The sequence below is a fragment of the Microcaecilia unicolor genome, chromosome 5 (assembly GCF_901765095.1).
Source record: "Microcaecilia unicolor chromosome 5, aMicUni1.1, whole genome shotgun sequence".
NCBI lineage: Eukaryota > Metazoa > Chordata > Amphibia > Gymnophiona > Siphonopidae > Microcaecilia > Microcaecilia unicolor.
Window position 1 is genome coordinate 183,187,788 of NC_044035.1, and position 21,702 is coordinate 183,209,489.

Here is a 21,702-nt window from a genome sequence, read left to right on the forward strand (position 1 = left end):
ATAGAGGGTCTTTTATTTAAAATCTTTTAAACCTCCCCCATCTACAAATCTAGGCAGCTTACAAATAAGCAAGTGCAATCAGAAAACTAACAGTTCACAAAGGGGCCCTTTTACTAAGCAGTGGTAAACACTGACACATGCCTACTGAACGCTAAAAAGGCACTACCGAGGGATGCGCTCAGGTGTCCCACGGTAGTTCTGGATTGGCATGTGTCAAACCTGTGCTAAAAATGATTGTTTTTCAGTGCGGGGGTGGGGGTGGTGTTTGGAGGCAATTGGGTAGCACGAGTTAAGCTCCTGCACACTGTGTTAGTGCGGGTTAGTGGGGGAGCCCTTACTGCCTAGTAAATGGGTGGCGGTAAGGGCTCACACGCTAATTGGAAAATTAGGGGTCCTTTTACAAAGGCATGCTGAAAAATGGCCTGCGGTAGTGTAGGCACGGGTTTTGGGCGTGCGCAGAATCATTTTTCAGCGCACCTATAAAAAAAGGGCTTTTTAAAATTTTTGCCGAAAATGGACATGCAGCAAAATCAAAATTGCCGCGCGTCCATATTGGGTCTGAGACCTTATCGCCAACCATAGACCTACGTGTGTCAGATGCCATTTGGCTCATGTCTGCTACACGTGCCAGAAAGTAAAAATTATTTTCTAGACACACGCCAAAATTGAAAATACCACAAGGATCACACAGTAACTGGGCGGTTAACTCCAACTTGGCATGCATTGGGTGCACGTAGGCACCTACACAGCTTAGTAAAAGGGGCCCTTAGTGCTTGGCCATGAACGCAAAAATAAAAACTGCAGCCATTTTACTGCCACGCTAAAAATGGCCTCAGCGTGCAGGAAACCCATGTGCTAAAAACACCACTTAGTGCAGCTTAGTAAAAGGGCCCCAAAGTGACAGACAGAATAATCAATAACAATGTTCACTCTACCCTTTCATCCTCACCCCCCCCCCCCCCCCCCACACACACAAAAAAAAAAAAAAACTCACCACATACACCTTGGCAGCCAATGCAATAAAGCAGTGGCATGGGGGAAGGAATAAATGGGGTTTGCTCCTGCTGAAGGCGCCACTAGACCACCAGGCCTTCCTAAGTTAGACCGAGGAGGGCCTTGATTATTGTGTTCAATTCTGATCACCATATCGATATAGCAGAATTAGAAAAGGTTCAAAGAGCAGCAACCAAAATAGTAAAGGGGATGGAACGCCACTCATATGAGGAAAGGCTAAAAAGGTTAAGCTCTTCAGATTGGAAAAGAGACGGCTGGGGTGGGGGGGATATGATCGATGTCTATAAAATCCTAAGTAGTGTAGAATGGGTAAAAGTGAATCAATTATTCACTCTTTAAATAAATACAAAGACCAGGGGGTCACTCAATGAAATTACATGGAAATGCTTTTAAAACAAATAGGAGGACATATTTTCACTCAAAAAATGTTAAGCTCTGGAACTAGTTGCCAGAGGATGTGGTAACGGTGGTTAACATACCTGGGTTTAAAAAAAAAAATTTGGACAATTCCTGGAGGAAAGTCCAAAGTCTGCTAATGAGACAAAAATGAGGCTCATTTTCGAAGTACTTAGACTTACATTATGTAACTGTGTAAGTAAGTGCATTGAAAATAAATACGCCTCCACATGTGCTAATGTGCCATTACAGGATACTACCCTAGTCCCCTAACTTTAGGTGCCTACATTTGAGTGTCCTTTATTAAATTGACCCTATACACTTAAGTGCTCAAACGTCTACGGCGCACAAACAGTAGCAGCCAAGGCAAGGGGTATCCACAATTCAGAACACTGTGGATTACTTTTTGAATCCATGTGCGCCTGAAAGCTCATCTTTAGATAATTTTTCCAACAGAGTAGCACTGGCCTTCCTAAATTTGACGACTCCTTTTTAGTTAAGTAGTTTATATTATTCTGCCCCCATCTGCATAGAAGCAGGTTGCTTGTTGTTTATAAGTATGTGTGTTAAGCATTGCTTATAGCACATTTAGTCCTTGTGTCTTTAACAGGATAGAACTACAAATCTCCGACATTCTGTAGTTCTCTACGATTGGGATATGTGCTGAGGTTGAACCTGTTTCTTGTCTCTTTATGGGCCACTCCCTATTGGCTAGCTTGATTCTCCAGGCTTGCTGTGTAGGTAACCCCCCCCCCCCCTTCTCTCTCCTTTGACCAGGAGGAATCTCTCTGCAGTATGCGTCTTTATGAACTGTAATCTAACCACTGTGCCTTGCTGCATGAGCCTTTAAAACCTTTGTAATATTAAATTTTCACTAGTTTAAAAGTATTTACAACAACATGCATTCTCAGCTTAGTGCTGAAGTCTCCTGGCTCCTCTTTGTATACAAGTGAGCTGGTTGAGAACAGATTCCAGTCTGCAGGGCATAAACTCTTGTTCAACACTTCAGAACTGTAAGTAATTTCCTTTGTTTTTGCATTAAAGAAGATTTTAGTTCAAGAGTTCTGAGTCTTCACAGTGATGCTCTATACTCTAGTTTAACCGACAGTCAAGCTTAGTGTTTTTCTGACAGCACTTTTGCAAGGATTAACATATATAACTTTGGGCTCTTAAATGTATTTTTAGAGGTTATTAAAGCCAAAAACATCTTTCAAAAAATAATAAATATGAGGAAAAGAATCGAGAAGAACAGAAAGCAGAATAAGCACTGGCTAGTTACATGTAAAGCTTTGAAAAGGAATGCTAAAAAATTTTTTTTTTTTTTTAAGAAGTTTGCCATAGAGGCAAAACCTGAATAGTAAAAACTTTTCCAGATACATTAGAAGCAGAGAGCCTGTGAAGGGGTCATTTGAACTGTTAGATCACTGAGAAGAGGCACTCGGGGAGAACACAGACATAATGGACAGACTAAATTATTTCTTCAAAATTGGTGTTTCCCGAGGAAGATGTAAGGAAGTTGCCCATGTCAGAAATTATATTTTAAGGTGATGATACAGAGGAACTGAAACAAATCTTTGTAAGCCTGGAAGATGTAATAAACCAAAACATGACAGGCAGAAGAGCAGTAAGTCACCTGGACTGGTTGGTATACACCCCAGAGTACTGAAAGTACTTAAAAATAAAACTGCAGATCTACTCATACTAATCTTTAATTTATCATTAAAACTGTCCACAGTACCTAAATATTGGAAAGTAGCCAATGTAATGCTAATTTTTAAAAAGGATTCTGGGGTGATCCAAGAAAACTACAGACTGGCAAGCTTGATGTCGGTGCCAGGCAAAATGGTAGAGAGACTATTGTAAAGAATAAATTTACAGAACATATAGACACAGTTTACTGGGATAGAGTCAACACAGATTTAGCAAAGGAAGTCTTGCGCCACCAATCTGCTACATTTTTTTTTAAGACAAACAAATATGTGGATAAAGGTGAGCAGCTGACATTATGAAAGTATATCTGAGCAGCTGACATTATGAAAGTATATCTGTACTTTAAAAAAAAAAAAAAAAAACCATGTCCCTCACGAGAGGCTCCCGAGGAAATTAAAAAGCCATGAGATAGGAGGCATTGTCTTGTTTTGCATTGAGGACTGGTTAAAAGAGAAAACGGAGTAGGGTTAAATGACCAATTCTCTTAAAGGAGGAAGATAGGTAGGGAAGTACCACAGGGCTTTGTAATGGGATCAGTGCTCTGACATTTATATATGATCTGGAAATGGAAATTGACAACTGACACGATCAAAATTTGCAGACAACACAAAATTATTAAAAGCTGTTAAATCACATGCAGACTGAGAAATGCAGGACAAACTTGTTAGACTGAGCATCTGGATAGCATATAAAACTTAATGTGGATAAAAGTGTGAAGTGATGCATATTTTGGTTATTCTTCCCACTTATAGCTACATGATGCTAGGTTCCACCCAGGAAAAGGATCAAAGTGTCATCATGGACAATATGTTTTATCTTCTGCTCAGGGATGTGGAGTTGGTACACCAAACCTTTGACTGACTCCTCTATTTTTCCACTATCCGACTCCAACTCCTACTGATATTTGGCTTTATATTTTTTGTTCTAGATCTGAAGTATTGGTAAATACATTACTTATATTTAAACAGTACTGTAGATCTAGGACAAAGATTATAATACGGTAAATTTTATCATATATATAGGTGAAGCTAGAGTCAGAGTTGGTACATTTTTACCGACTCAGACCACCAAAAATTGCTTCTGACTGACTCCACAGCCCTGCTTCTTCTCGGTGTGCAATGGCAGCTATTAAGGAAGGAACAAAAATATCATGTTTCTGCATCGTTCCATGGCAAGACCACACCTTGAATACTGTATACAATTCTGCTTCCACCATCTCAAAAAATACAGTAGAATAAAAAAGGTATCGAGGGGGGGCGTGTCAAGATGGCGACACGCAGTTGATCGAGGTCCGAGCCTTTCTTGAATCCACACACTGTCCTAAAAAATATTTTCCTCGATGCCCCATACCAAAAGGAAGGGAGTGGTCCGGCAAAAACCTTCGACAACCCGGACATCTTCTCCACATCAGGTGTCGATCGAAAGGTTCACCTCGCGAATTCTCACCCAGGACGCTGAGAGGAGCCCGGCTGTCCCCCAGGAGAGGGAAATCCTAGAGGACTTGGGCCTAGATGTTACGCTTTCTCCTCAAGCGCTTCATCCACCGCTCCCTCCGGACGACCACCAGATTCAGAGAGGACCTCCTGAAACCGAAGTGTTTGTGGCCGAGACCTCACTCGAAGGTGCTGGAAAAGCGGATTCAGAAGGAATGCAAGGCCTTACTGGCCTGGGCAGTGAATGGAAGCAATTGAGAGCTGCTCCGGGAACGGTGTCGTTGGAGAACGTGTGGGTAGTTCTCCAACAGTTGGCAGTAACCGTAGAGAAATCCACGAAAGAGATCTCCACGTTAGTGAGTACAATGAATACTTTCTCTGACTCTCTGGCTACTATTAAAACGGAGTTCACAACTCAAACAACAAAGCTTAATCAAGATGTAAGAAAATTACAAGATTTATCCTCTGAAATGATAAAAGATAAAACTATTATGAAAAGAAGGATTGAACAAATAGAAAATTATAATCGGAGACTAAATTTGCGTATTTTAAACTTTCCGAGAGAAATAGGTATATCACCATTGGATGCCTTTAAAAATTATCTGATTGAAGTATTGAAATATTCCTCTGAACTTTTACCTCCAATAAACAAGATTTATTACATACAAAATAAAGACTCTTCGGAAGGAAAAACTTCAAATGATAAACTAAATGTATCTGAATTGCTGGAAGTCTCCCTATCAGAACATTCAGAAAGAATGACTTTATTTGTCCAATTTGTCTTTCAACAGGATGTAGAAGCGTTAAAACAATTATATTTTCGAAAAATGAATGATTTATTTTATGGTAAAACAGTACGTATATACCAAGATGTTACAAAGCAGACACAGGAAACTAGAAAAATGTTTTTGAGTATGAGAAAGGAAACTTTAGAAATGGGAGCCTCATTCTTTTTGAACTATCCTAGTAAATGTGTCTTGAAATATGAAGGTTTGAAATACATTTTTTTTCAGCCAGAACAGTTAAGAGTTTTTCTTGATTCCAGGAAATTGTCTGCGGTTGCTACCAACTGATTAAGAAGGTGTTAAAGTAGGTGTGAAAATGCGTGTTAAGCCTATTCTGTTATAAATTGTACTTGTTAAATTTCCCTTTTATTCTTAATACACGCCCCCCCTTTTTTTATTTTTGTTTATTGTGATTTAAAGAAGACATTTAAATTTGTTATAATGTTTATTATGGATGCTATATTCCTAAGTTTAATTTGGTCTGCTTTTCTTAAGCAAGATTTTCTTGTAATGCAAATATTTGGAAAATATAAATAAAGAATTAAAAAAAAAAATAAAAAAGGTATCGAGAAGGCAACCACAATGATAAAGGGGATGGAACTCGTATTAGGAAAGGAATTTAGAGCTCTTCAGCTTGGAAGAGAGACAGCTGAGGTAAGATATGATAGAAGTCTACAAAATCCTGAGTGGAGTGTAGTAGAAAGGGTAAACAAATAGATTTTGAAAAGTAAAAAGGGACTAGGGGACATGCCATGAAATTACATGGTAGATTTTAAAATAGGGAGAAAATATTTTTCACTCAATGCACAAACTTTGTCATGTGCTGCCAGAGGATGTGGTAAAAACAATTAATGTAGCTGTGTTTAGAAAAGGTTTAGAGAAATTCCTGCAGTAAGTCCATAAACTTAAGCCATACTCGGGGAAAGCAACTGCTTATAAAAACATAGAAACATGACAGCAGATAAAAGCCAAATGGCCCATCCAGTCTGCCCATCCTCCATAACCCTTAACTCCTCCTTTCACATGCTTGTCCCATGCTTTATTAAACTTTGACACAGTCCTTGTCTCCATGACCTCCACCGGGAGGCCATTCTATGCTTCCACCACCCTTTCCGTAAATGAATACTTTCGTAGATGCCTCTTAACCCTATTTTCTCTTAACTTCATTGTATGCCCCCTCAATTCCAGAGTTTTCCTTCATTTGAAAAAGGCTCTCTTCCTGTACATTAATGCCCCTGAGATATTTAAATGGTTTCTATCATATCTCATCTTTCTCTCATCTCTTACAGCATATACATATTGAGGTTCATAAGCCTGTCCTTGTATGTTTTATGCCCAAGACCACTTACCAATTTTGTAGCTGCCCTATGGACTGACTCCATCTGTTTATATCTTTCCGTAGGTACAGTCTAAGGGCACCATCACCTCTTTCTTCCTGCTGGTCATCCCTCTCCTTATGCACTCAAGCATCCTTCTGGCTTTGACCAATCACTTTTGCTACCTGTTTAGCCACTTTTAGATCAGACACAATCACCCCAAAGTCCCACTTTTTCTTTGTAGAGAGAAGCACATCACCCCCTATATTATACCATTCCCTCGGATTCTTGTGACCCCAAGTGCATGACCCTGCATTTTATTAGCATTAAATCTTAGTTGCCAAATATTGGACCATTTCTCTTTTATTTATTTATTTATTTATTTACTTATTTATATATTTCAAAATACATTCAAGCATGATATCTTGAGTAATTGGACCATTTCTCAAACTTTTCTATGTCCATCCTCATGTCATCCACACCCTCCGGGGTGTCCACCTGTTGCAGAGTTTGGTATCATCCGCAAAGAGACAAACCTTACCAGATGGCCCTTCCGCAATATCACTCACAAAGATGTTAAAAAGAGCTGGTTCTAGGACTGATCCCTGCAATACTCTACTGATAACATCCTTATCTTCAAAGCAACTCCATTTATCAGTCCTCTTTTTCGGATATCCACCATAAATATGCATGCAATAGATTTGCATATTCGAGAAGGTAGTGCATACAAATTTCTCTTATGCATTGTCATGGTGGATATCCTGAAAACAGGACCGAGTAGAGAACCCCTGTTTTAAGCAACTTACAACTGTATGGAAATAACTACTTGCTTCTCACAAGCATGCCAAAACAGTCTACTTACATTTGTATCATACCTGTAGCAAGCCAAATTCTGTCCCAAAGTTACTTATAAAATTTAAAATACACTTTTATAAAAATAGATGGCAGGGCAACACAAACTCAAATATGATCCAACTTGTTTGGAAATTTCTTTGTAAAGAAAAGAGAAATATGTAATTAACACATACACAATAATAATTTAAAAAAATCTTTCAGTAAGAACAAATGCAAGATTAGTACAATGGACTAGAGAGACACTCAAAACTTTCTATGAAGCCAGGTCTTCCTTCTACAAGGCCTACAGACCTAACCTTCTCTGCCTGCAAACTCTCTCAGACATTTTACATAGAGCCTTCATCAGAAGTATACAGCACCTCTGCTCCCCTTCTATGAGGGAATATTATATAGCTAAACCTATTTTCAATAATGGGATACACACCAGGTTATGAGCTCACTAACAAGGTTTAACAAGGTCTGAATCCAGCAGACTCGAGTTTTTAGAATACCACCTTTACCTTTGCAAATATTAATCCAGGCAATACAAGGTTTTAGGGCAGGCAAGGCAAGAAGTTGACAGTCAAACCAGGCTTGCGAGTCTGGCTTGGCTGTAGGAGCCAACTTATAAGCAGAGCCAAAAGTTAATTAAATGCAGATCCGTCCCCACCTACATACGCATAACCAAAATAATATACCTTTGTGGCCACTGTTATTTATCCTAAGATTTTCCTGATCTCATGTTTTTCTTTGTTCCTCTTCCAACTTCTAATTTTCCTGTCTTTCTTCTATTTCTTCAGTTCCATAGATTGTTCTTCTCTTTCCTTCATCTCAGTTTTTATTTCTATTAATACCACTTCCCTCTCCAATTTTCTGCCTCTTCAGATCCTAGCTGTCCAAGATGCTAAATCACCAGAATTATGTAACCACCCCGTCTTCCCTCTTCTATTCCCCCTTCTACAACTCCACTAGCTATTAACTCTCTCTCTCATCTCTCAACTCTTCCATCTTCCCTTTAATCCCTTACACCTGTCTCTTCAGTTCCCATGAACTATGCCCATATCTAGCTTCTAAGACCCATTCCCATCTCTCCTATTTCTCTGCTAACATTTCTCTTCACCTTCTCCAATAGTTTTGCTCTTCCTTTCCTTATCATCTTTTCCCTTCTCTTAACCTGTCTTCTCTGCTTTTCCCCCCACCGCCTCACTTTTGTATTAAAGCACAGGGAGCTTAAGCATGGGCTGCAATCCAGATTCCTGCAGTTGATCCTGCTGAAAGCACAGAAAGAATACAGGATAAAGCTTTAAAAAAATAAAGGCAAAAGGACACCAAAAAAAATTGGCTAGAGATGTATTTTCAGATATGTCAGTTAAAAAAAAAAAAAAAGCTACAGATAGAGAAGATTGCAAGATGCTGAGGACCAGTATGTGGAGAGTGACAAGGACAAAGCAGAAATACTAAAAGTAATCCTGTTCTGTGTTCACAGAAGAAAATCCTAAAGAGGACCACAGTTGACTGACAAAAAGTATATGAGAGAAGAGAGAGAAGAGAGAACGAGAACACCATTCATTGAATAAAAAGTTTATATAAACAACCTGAAAAACAGAGTGGACAAAGCCGTGATGCTAGATGAGATACATCCCAAGATATTGGAGAGAGCTCAGAGAGGTTCTGGCGGGTCCTGATTTGGTTTAATAGATCCCCGGAGACAGGAGAGAATCTATGAGATTGGAGAAGGATGGATGGTGGTCACCAGAGTATTAAAGAAAAGAGGTGGGAAACTACAGGCCAGTAAGCCTTACCTTAGTGGTTGGAAGAGTAACAGATGCTGCTTAAGGAAAGAATTGTAAGCTTTCTATGAAATGGGCTGTTAAGATGCAAGGCAACAAGGCTTTACCAAAGGAAAAAAAAACCCAAAATAAACAAACCCAACTGGCTTGGCAAGGTCATCACAGTTTCCTTGGATAGATCTCAGCAAACTCTCATGCAATGCCTCTTAGGGGTCTCATGAATAACTGAGCGGATGGGGGGAGGGGGAATGGGCCTCAAGCTGGTGAACTTGATTAGAAACTGATGGGTGCTGGTAAATAGAATTCACTCAGAGGAAAGGGAGAGTAGTAGAGTGCTTCAGGAATTGGGTCCGGCAGCCAATTCTGTTCAATGTCTTTGTGAGCAACATTGTCAAAGGGTTAGGAGGAAAAAGGAAACTTTGCCTTTTTACAGAAGAGACAAAATGTTGCAAGAGTTGACAATATAAGAAGTAATCTATAGAAGCCTGGGCTAACAACTGGCAGTTAAGCTTTTAATATAAAGAAAGGCCAAGTGATGCATTTTGAGTCTAGAAATCCAGAAGGAGCTGTAGTAATGAGAGGCACTGACATGGACGGACCAAAAGTGGAACCTCAGAATGATAGTATCCAAGGATCTTAAAGGAACACATAGACAAATATGATTTAATGGGACAGAGGCAGAATGGGCTCAGCCAAGAGAAGTCTTGCTTCAATCCGCTTCATTTTTTGAAGGCGTGAATAAATATGTAGGTAATAGCCAGCCAGTCGATGTTGTGTATCTAGATTTTCAGAAAGCTTTTGACAAAGTTCCTCATAAGAGACTCTAGAGAAAAGTTTTTAAAAAGTAATGGGATAGTTGTTCTTTTTAGGTACAGTAGTTTATGAGGGTATGGGAGAGGGGGTTGTGGTTTTTTTTATTTTATTTTCATGAAAATTGTTATAAAATATAGAAGTTCCTCTTTAGTGTATGTTTTACGGGTTTATGATACTTTTTTGCTGTTTCTTATTGCTTGCATCTGTTGCTGTAATTGTGTTTTCTTTGGTATTTGTATTGTCTCTAATTTAATAAAGACTTTAAAATTGAAAAAAAAAAAGTCATGGGATAGGAGGCAATGTCCTTCTGTGGATTAGGAATTAGTAATTGGACATTTTTCTCAATGGAGAAAGGTGACTAGTAGAGTGCTGCAGGGATCTGTACTGGGACTGGTGCTATTTAGCATATTTATAAATGATCTGGAAATCAGAACGAGTGAGGTGACTAAATCTGCAGATGACACAAAACTGTTCAAAGTTGTCAAAACGCATGCAGATTGCGAAAATTTGCAGGAAGACCGGGATCTAAATGGCAGATGAAATTTAATGTGGACAAATGCAAAGCAATGCATATTGGGAAGAATAATCCAAATCATATTTACCTGATGCTAGGGTCCACCTTAGGAGTCAGCACTCAAATAAAAGATTTAGGTGTCATTGTAGACAATACGCCGAAATCTTCTGCCCAGTATGCGGCGGTGGCCAAAAAAAGCAAACAGGATGATAGGAATTATTAGAAAAGGGATGCAAAATAAGACCAAGAATATTAGAATGCCTCTATTGCTCTACGGTGCATCCTCAACTTGAGTATTGCGTTCAATTCTTGTTGCTGTATCTCAAAAAAGATAGCGGAATTAGAAAAGGTTCAAAGAAGAGCGACCAAAATGATAAAGGGGATGGGACTCCTCCCATATGAGAAAAGAGAGACGGCTGAGGGAGGATATGATTGAGGTCTATAAAATCCTGAGAGGTGCAGAACGGGTAGAAGTGAATACATTTTTCACTCTTCCAAAATGTACAAAGACCAGGGGAAACGATGAAATTACATGGAAATATTTTTAAAACAAATAGGAGGAAATATTTTTTTAGTCAACAAATAGTTAAGCTCTGGTACTTGCTGCTGGAGGATGTGGTTAATGGTGGTTAGTGTATCTGGGTAAAAAAAAAAAAAAAAAAAAAAAAAAAAAGATTTGGACAAGTCAGTCTATAGCCTATTATTGAGATGGACATTGAGGGGGGGGGGGGGAAGCCACTGCTTGCCCCAGGATTAGTAGCATAGAGTGTTGCTACTAATTGGGTTTCTACCAGGTACTTGTGACCTGGAATGTTGCTACTAATTGGGTTTCTGCCAAATACTTATGACCTGGATTGGCCACTGTTGGAAACCGGATACTGGGCTAGATGGATCATTGGTCTGACCCAGTATGACTATTCTTATGTACCACACAAGAAAACAAGAGGGCCAAACACCACAACTACCTTGCTACCAGCCACCTTGTTCTACCTGCTCTTATAATTTTCTTAATTTATCAGTTGCCATTTCATAACAGTCATATCAAATGTACATATACACATCAAAATTAACCATTCGCAAAATTAAAAACAACATGACAGTATAAGATAAGACCAGCTTAATCAGATTCTGAGTAGTCATGGACAAGGTAGAATCTCTTGCCAAAGTTTGAATGTGTCAATGGGGTTACAGTGCAAACTATGCTGATTAAACCTACACAATATCATTAACATCTAAAACCAAGGCTTCTTAGGGTTTTAAAATGTCAAAACAAAGTTTTGGATGCTTACCAGTTGTGGCTGTCAGGATTGCTGATATGTCAGGATTGCTGGACATACTTAGATTAATATGAAACCAGCTTCTGATAACTCCTCCCTCCCTCAGGAATCCCTGAGGATGGCAGGTGGACCAAATGTTGCCCAGCTGTCTGCTAGCCCTTTGTTTCTCAAGTACCCCTACTTAACATACCTTTGTCCTCTCTGGGCATCTGGGACCAGGGCTCTCTGAGAACAATGAAAGCCAGACAGATAGGCTCCAAAACTAGGGACTTCAAAGATTAAAACCTGTGAAAGTAATCACCTTCCTTACATCAGAAAATTAAACTGGAGGTTGCAAAGGAAATAGCTGATAAAGGCTGGGAAGGAAAGAAATTATTTGATCCCTCTCTGTTCCTGTTAGATATATATATGTCAGAGCACATGGCTCTGTTCTTTTTCTTCTTCTTCTTCTTCTCTCTTTCTCTGCACACCCCCATCTTGAGCCCCAGAGCACCCGGCTCTGCTCCCCTCTTCTCCTTCAGCCCTACCCCAAAGCTCTCTCTCTTTTTTCCTCTGAACACCCCTATCCTTACTTTTCTCTCATTGATTCCCATCTAAACACACACACAGATAAAGCATTGCAATATTTATCTGTACTAAGTGCTGTGAGCCTATATATGCAAATACAATATACTTTCTATATATATCCAAACCCGTGTGGATTGTGTATTCTTGGGAACCCACTGCCTCTACGAACTGGACCCAGGATCATAACTGGACAACGAATGCTGACCGTGGCCAGGTTAACAATTAAGTGTTACTACTAGACTGGATCAGTCTCTGAAAGATTTCCCTATGATCACCAGGCAACCACATTTTGTGCCAACTGTAACCTACCAATGCAACATACTAGCAAAGCCCAATCTGATAACCAATTACAGAAATAGAGGTAACATGCAAAGGCATGGCTTTAGGAATGCTTCTCCAAAACATCTATAGAAAATGTATGTAGTCTTTGTGATTAAGGTGTCTAGGAGGGAAGTATGCAAGCTCAAACGAGTTATGAGTATATGTGATAGGTGGGAATATGTGCATAAATGTGTATAGAAGAGATACATGTAAGAGGGTGGTAAGTAACTCTAAGTGCATGTGTGTGTGTGGAGCTATGCAACATGTAGTATGTATAGGGGTAAATGTTGAATATCAGATTAGCAAGTGAGGTAGAATGGGTCAGAATTAGTAGTGGGGTGGGTGTGGGTTATGAGAAAATGAAGGTTCTTTCTGGTGTTGTCTTCAGTTTCGTTTTTCTCTGCCTCTGTGTTGCTAAGAGCCAAACTGCTGGAAAGTGGGAGGGAGCAAACTTTTTGAAGGGAGCAATAATCAATACTTTACAGTTCCCCAAATCTGTCCTGGGGACCCTACAGCCAGTCAGGTTTTCAATGCAAGAGGTAAATCTGCATACACTTTATGGTTTGGGAAGTCTCATTTTAAGTAAAAAAAAAAAAAAAAAAAGTAATGTATATGTTTTTGGAGACTCAGTTATAACAAAATTGAACCAGACTAACTCATTCAAGATAGTAATTCAGGGAAAAAAAGTAAACTAATCTGGTGAATATACATCCCTTTGTGGAAAGCTGTGCCTACATTTAGGACCCCGTTTACTAAGCTGCGCTAGAGGAGCGTTAGTGCTAATAGTGCGCACTAACTGTGTATGCGCCCACAATATTCCTATGGGCGCCTACACAGTAACACACGCTAATTCTGTGCATGCGCTAAAAATGCTAGCGCACCTTAGTAAACAGGGCCCTTAGTGATTTGAAACCAATGTTGCGTGGGGTGTGGATGACTGATCACATCTACAAAATTCACTGGACAGATGGTATAACACAGACATTATGGTGACTTGTGTTCTTCCTGGTTGTGTATTCTTTCATCTATTTTATTGCTTATGTTTTGTCATCTTTACTGTAATCCACTGAGGCTTAATAAAAAGCAGGTCAAAAGAAAAACACTACTACTGTACTACTACTAATTAAGCACATTAAGGCTCCTTCAAGCATTGTAGTTACATTTGAAGAGCCTTCAAGTCTCGAAAAAGGTAACTTTCTTTTTTTGAACCTTTAAAAAAAAAATACAACTATTAGAAGAAGTCCATTCTATAGAGACGAGTAACATCTCTTAGTGCAACAAATCCATTTGAGCTTTTAGTCATCCTTTTCCCCAGTTTTGGTTGCTCATCCAGCTGTTCTAAATGAAGGCTCATGGCCCCATTAACAAGAGGTGGTCAGTTCCAGAGACTTTTCTGAAGCTGATGACCACCATTAGGAGTATTCAGGTTCCCCTGACTCACAGTACACAGACTTACAGGAAAGGGTCTAAAGTGGCAGGGAATATGTACTAGAGCTAAGATAAATATCAGAACTGAATAGAAGAGGACCCAGGCTGAAATTAGCCAAGCTCTGACTGTTCTACAGCAGTAACTAGTAAAAGCATTTGAGAATCAGCAGCTGAAGATGATGTTGTACAAGCTGCTTCTCACAAAATGGGTTCTGACTGCTCAGCAGAAATAAGTGATTTCTCTTTCTTCCAACTCCTCCTAACCACTTCCCCCACCATCTTCTGCTCATCCTACTTCCTCATGTCTCACCAAGGGAAATGGTTCCCAAATTAGATCAGATATAAAACATTCTATAAATAGTGCTGAGCTAATATGCTCAGAGGGAATGACGGAAGAGGAGCCACGAGAAGAGCACAGCAATCTTCATCCCCCACTAGTCTGAGTCAAAATGGCTCCTAATCCAGCTGGGAAATAAGGAACCAATGTGGCTGCTCGTGGTCTACAGAGAACCTGCAACATCTAGTGGCTGAAGTAATCCTTAGGTCCTAGGTTACTGATCATGGGAGACTAACCTAAACATCAAAACTCCAGACACCACCACTGCTGCCTTCCTTGACATGGCAGCTCTAGGATTTACTCAAGTGATCAAATCTCCAACCCACAAAAAGGGCCACATGCTAAAATGTGTGTCCTGCAAAGGGGTCAACATCTTTGAACGCAAGACTGGTGGCATCAAGATTACACCCCTTGATCTTTTTCTAATCATGTTTTCTATTAAGGATTACCTAAAACAGATGGGCCCAACAAAAGTTTGAAAAGAAATTAGACTGCTGATAACTTCCTAGAGGCTTTATCCAACCCCCATTTGGATGAAAAGATGACAACAGTGTCAGAACAGGTTGATAGCTAGAATGCATGCTTAGCAACAGCATTAGAAAAAAAAATCCCATCTAAAGAACATCCTATGCTCTACACACAGTTGTTTCCCGTGGTTCTCCCCAGAATTATGGGTCCTTAAGTGTCAAGGATGTCAACTTGAAAGATAATGGTGAAAATCTCACCTAGATGAAGATGGGCTCAACTGTAAGAAACACATGGCAGTATACCGCCAAGCCTTAACAACCAAAACAATTTCTCTCAACGCAGAACAAGATGCAAATTGTACCAAGCAGCTATTTAAAATAGTAAGCCTTCTGCTAACCCCCACAATAGAACCAGACTGCCCAGTCACAACTAACCAGAAATGATTTTCTTTATATTTATTAAAAGCATCTGATATGCCACAGTTTCCAAAAGAGGATCATAGTGGTATACAAACCATGATAAAATCATTTTTAACAAAACAAGAAAAAGAAAACTATAATTAAAAAGGAAAGAAAGAAAAGGAAGATCAACATAATAAAATTGCAAATAATTCACAAGTTACAGGAGGTTAGCTATATCAAGGATGTCAGTTTTTGAGAGAGAAACCAAAAGCACAGTGACAAAAATGGCTCTTAAATTTAGGAAAAGACAGCTCAGAATGGATCTCGGGAGGGGGGGGGGGGTTCCACAGCTTAGGAGCTGTGAAGAAGAATGCCAATTTACAAGTCGTCTCATAGTGGGAAATATAGGAGAAAGCAGAACAAGGCAGTTGGAATTGAGGGAATGTAGTCTGGGATAGCAAAAGATAAATATGAGGGGCCTCCCAAATGCAGAGCTTTGTGAGCTAATGAGAGGATAATCTTATTTGCTTTTCTTTGTTTTTGTTTTATTTCTAGTATCCTGCTACAAGCAAATTTTTTTAACATTTATTTTTATTCAGAAGATGCAGAAAAGCCATTACGATTCAAATCCAGCCAAACATCACGCTATTACAGAAACAAGCATATCAAATGCCCAAGGGAACCTTTCCACATCTTGTTTTTCCTTTCTATTCCAACCCCCCTTCCCCCCAGAAACTGACATTCCCAAATCATTCTTGCTCTCATTCATCCCATACTCACTTATTTATTGGGATTTATTAACCACCTTTTCAGGCAAGGTGGTGTACAGCGGATAGAGTTTGACATTAAAAAAAAAACAAAATAGTAAAATAACCAAATGTAAGCATAAATACAATCAATGAAGTAAACTGAGATGGCAAATTAGACCCTAGTAATTGGAAAAACACAAAGGATTCATACATGGAAAAAGAATAGAATTAAAACAAACAAAAAATCATTAGCTGTTGGGAAGTAAGACTAGTGCTGTGTGGACTTCTATGTGCCAGTTTATAGAACAGGAGTTCTCAACCCAGTCTTTGGGACACACCTAAGTCAGTCTGGCTTTCACAATATCCACAATTAATATGCATAAGAAATTTGCATGCAATGCCTCCATTGTATGGAGATTTACGTCATATATATTCATTGTGGGTATCCTGAAAACCTGACTGGCTAGATGTGTCCCAAGGACCAGACTGAGAGCTACTGGGCTAGACACATATAGCTGGGCTGAAGTGGACTTCGACAGCAACTCCAGTAGTTAAAAATTTAGCCAGTGCCGGCCAGACTTGTATGATCTGTGTACTGAAAATGCCAAGGACAGATCAAGATCAAGTATGGATATGCTATGAGTTTATCTTGTTAAGCAAACTTCCATCATCTACTATATTAGTTCTAACACAATAACAGTATCAGAAATGTACACACAACAGCATGTAGAACAAATCACAACAGAACTATGATAAATGTTAACAGAATATAAATGGTACCATAAATAGGCAGCATGGAAGAACATTCATAACTATGGTTACCATACGTCTGGGTTTCCCCAGACATGTCCTCCTTTTCAAGGGGTGGTCAGATGATTCACGCAGTTTTTTCCCAGCCTGCCCATTTTGGCTGGTTTCTGGGCTGGCTGGCTGGCCTGCCTTCCCCGTGCCTCAGGGTGCCCTGGTGGTGTTCTGGCCTCTTCAGGGCAGGAAAGAACCCCACTCTTTCCTGAGCATTGCTGCCGCTTCTTCAAAGTGGCTGCTGAGACTAAGTTGTGGCCTTGGAAGACTGGAAGTCTTGCAAGGCTGTCGCTTTTGCTGCCGCTTCCTCAAAGTGGCTGCCACTAAGTTGTGGCCTTGGAAGACTGGAAATCTTTCAAGGCTGTCGCTTGAAGTCTCAGCAGCCATTTTGAAGAAGTGGCAGCAGCAGCAGGCAGATTAGCAGCAGAGAGCAGGAAAGAGTGGAGTTCTTTTCAGACCACCAAGGCACAGGTTCAGGAAGGGCACCCTGACTCAGGGCTGGAGGGGAGGGAGGGAGTCATGCGGGGGTGGGGGGAATGGGGTTCTTTCCAGACCACCAAGGCACATTAAGGTAGGTTTGGGAAGGGCACCCTGACAGGGCTGGAGGAGAGAAAGCTGGAAAAACAGATTGGCGAAGATGATGTACATGGGGGAGGAAAGGAAAAGGGAGAAATACAGCACATGACAAGAAGGGTATGGACAGGAGAGGAGACGAGGATACGCTGCTAATGGATTTTTGTTTTTTTGGGAAATATGCATCATTTCTAGGGCTGGCGGGGAGGGAGTTGGAAAAAAGATATGAGGGGGGGAGGGAAAGGGAGAAATACAGCACATGGATATAGAGAGGAGGAGGAGGAGGATATGCTGCTCACGGACGTTTGTTTTCTTGAAAATGTACATCTTTTCTAATTTTGTATTTAGCAGAGTACAGAAGAAAATGCATCTCTGTTATTTACCAGTATTTCTACTGCTTATAGAAGCTGGCTTTATTTTGGGGGGGGGGGGGGGGGGGGGGCGGGCAAGGTTACCACGCGGTGCAACATTTTATTTTTTTGTGTCTTTTTTTTTTGTTTCCGCAAATATGGTAACCCTATTCATAACAGATATGATACTCAGGTCATCCAAACAATACAAATGAAAACGCATTAATAGGCATGCATTAGAAAAAAATCAAATAAGATATAAACAGGCTTATTTCCAAAAGAGAAGGGCGCCCCTCTTTCGACACAAATCGGGAGATGGGCGTCCTTCTCCCAGGGTCGCCCAAATTGGCATAATTGAAAGCCAATTTTGGGCTTCCTCAACTGCTTTCTGTCACGAGGACGACCAAAGTTCACGGGGGGGGGGGGGGGGTGTCGGAAGCATAGCGAAGGCGGGACTGGGGCGTGCTTAACACATGGGCATCCTCAGCCGATAATGGAAAAAAGAAGGGTGTCCCTGATGAGCACTTGGCCGACTTTACTTGGTCCATTTTTTCTTACGACCAAGCCTCAAAAAGGTGCCTGAACTGACCAGATGACCACCGGACGGAATCGGGGATGACCTCCCCTTACTCCCCCAGTGGTCACTAACCCCCTCCCACCCTAAAAAAAAACACTTTAAAAATATTTTTTGCCAGCCTCTATGCCAGCCTCAAATGTCATACCCAGCTCCCTGACAGCAGTATGCAGGTCCCTGGAGCAGTTTTAGTGGGTGCAGTGCACTTCAGCATGCAGACCCAGGCCCATCCCCCACTACTTATTACACTTGTGGTGGTAAATGTGAGCCCTTCAAAATCCACCAGAAACCCACTGTACCCACATGTAGGTGCCCCCCTTCACCCCTTAGGGCTATGGTAGTGTTGTACAGTTGTGGGGAGTGGGTTTTGGGGGGTCTTGGGGGCTCAGCACCTGGGAGCAATTTCTGAAGTCCACTGCAGTGCCCCCTAGGGTACCCAATTGGTGTCCTGGCATGTCAGGGGGACCATTGCACTATGAATGCTGGCTCCTCCTATGGCCAAATGGCTTGGATTTGGTCGTTTCTGAGATGGGCATCCTTGGTTTCCATTATCGCTGAAAAACGGGGATGACCATCTCTAAGGTCGACCTAAATGTTAAGATTTGGGTGTCCCGACCATATTATCGAAACAAAAGATGGACGCCCATCTTGTTTCGATAATACAGGTTTCCCCGCCCCTTCCCGAGGATGTCCTCAGGAAAACTTGGGCACCCCGTTCGATTATGCCCCTCCACGCCAATGCTGTTCATACAATACGATGAAACAGCTTAAAAGGCAGACAAGGAGGCAAGTGTGGTTGAGACAGATAGGACAAAATGGGTATTACAAAGTCACTGGGATAAAGAGGTGAGTGGCCAAACTAAAGGCAGTGGCAAGCTCATCCAGAGTTTTAGCATTGCGCTGGGGAGGGGGGCTCAAGAAAGGGTCTACTGGAGTCCAGTGGTCCCCCTCTAGAGCCCCCCTCCCCATGCAACTAAAAAAAAAAAAAAAACCCTCCCCCTCCACCATCTCCAGAATCCTTGGTGGTCCAGTGGACCCCCTCTCGACCCTCCCCAATACTCCACCCCAACCTGGTGGACCCTGGGCTGGGTACTTTAGTCGAGCCCTGGTGGTCTAGTGGGATTCCTTCTCACCTCCAAAACTTCCACATACCTTCAAAGTTGAAGGCAGAAGAATTGCCTCCTCCCTCCTGCTTCTGGTCCCACCCAGAACAAAATGGCAGCACCCAGCCCCTAACCGGTGCATCCTGGGATGAACTGTGAGGAGCCTAAGCACCATATAAGGTGCCTCCCTTTTGTTCTGGGTGGGACCAGAGGCAGGAAGGAGGGGGCTGTTCTCCTGCCTCCAACTGAAGGTATGTGGGGGTGGGAGGGAATCTCAGACCACCAGGGCTTGCGACTACGGTGCCCGACCTGGCCCAGGGCCTGCCAGGTTGGGTTGGTGCGGTCAGGAGGGGTCCACTGGACCACCAAGAATTTTTTTTGGTTCCTGGGGAGGGGGGGGGGGGGGTGTTGGCATCATGCCCGTGTCTGTGAACCAATGCCTACCATGGGAAGCAGTCTGCTTGAACTATATAGTGCAAGCAGACTGCTCCCCATAATGACAGCTTCAGACCAGTCATTAATTTCTGCATATTAAAGGGTAGGCACACAGTGCATGGAAATGGCTGTGCATCGCTTGAAATGCTTATCTAAATGCTAATGAGGTCGTTGTAATACATTTGCATAGGGTTCTCGGTGACTGCTAATGGCACACATTAGAGCCACGGAAAACCTCTTTGTACTTTACTTGCTAAATAATGTTTGCTTTAGACTGGCTACAACCAGTCTATAAAGCAAACATTGCCAGCATGATAAGCTTTGTGCAGTGGGCCCTCAGTGGATAGTCAGTTGCTTCATATATTAAAAACTTGAGGGAAGATCAAGGCTTCCACCTGCTTCCTGAAGTGGTCTGGAGTTAGGTGAGTGAGTTCCAGAGTGTTGGGACTAATCCTGGAAAGGCTTGCTACTATCACAACCTGCAATTTCTTTTGACAAAGGTACAGACAGTGATGTCCCTTGACAGGGCCTTTATGGGCATCAAAAGGCACATTGGGGGGGGGGGTCCAACACACTAAAAACTCATTTATTGAAGCAAGCCTATCCAAACGATCCAGATTAATATTATGAACCATCTACCTAACACATACCCCCCATGATAACAACATTGACCCAAACTTCATCTCCCACCTTACTCCCCTCTCCATTGCCTTTTTCTACCTACTCATCTCGTCTATTATTCTGGTATAATTAACTTTTACCCTCTCTAACAATATTCTGTATTCCTTTTACTATGTAAGCCGCAGGATACAAATGTAATAATAATAATAAAATGCTCTCCCTTTAAATTGTGACCCCCCCCCCCGAGACACATACCTACTGTACCTAAATATTTAGGACTCCTGTAAGCTTGAAGGCTATTGAGGTGGTGCAGTCAAGAACAGCAGGTATTTCCCTGTTCCTGGAGGGCTCAGCATTTAAAAACGAGTTGTAGGGGAATATGAATGTGCTTTTTTATCCTGGATTGTGCATCAGACTGGTACAACTTTCGCAGTGTAGACCACCACCTAGACGCCTTTATCCTGTTTTAGAAAGGATCTTTATCATGCTTGTCTTTAATATGAAATGGGAAAAATCTCAAAGCTACTTTCTCTTGTTATCTGTGCACAGTTTGGGTACGCATCAAAAGCTGGTAATCAGGGCTGTACTGAATATTCGTATTCAATTCGGCCCCAAATACATTATTCATATCTGGCCAAATAGTAATTTAAATTCAAATACGAATAATCCAGGTTTCTACTGGGCTAAATCCTGCTGAAATAAACACTTGATCTCCGATTTCACGTTGCTGCTTTTATTATTTGTTATGTTAAAGCTCAATATCCATTTTCAGTATTTGGCTGAATAGTAAACTATGCTATTTGGTACAGCTCTACTGGTAATTTTTTTTTTTTTTTTTTTACATGTTTGTTTTCACAAAAGGTCCCATCTCAGAGGATACTTAACTACATCTGCATTGGCTTGGCAACCTAAACGTGTTGAGAAGTCTTTGTTAAAATGGCTCTCCCAGTTATCAGCTTATGCTTGCAGTTCCTGGGCTGGAGGGTAATGGGGAGGCCATGGGCCAGGGTACCTGGCAGCTGGGGATAACCTGGCACCGTGCCCCTATCCCTGCCCCCACAACGCACATGGCTCCCCAATAATTGCAGGATA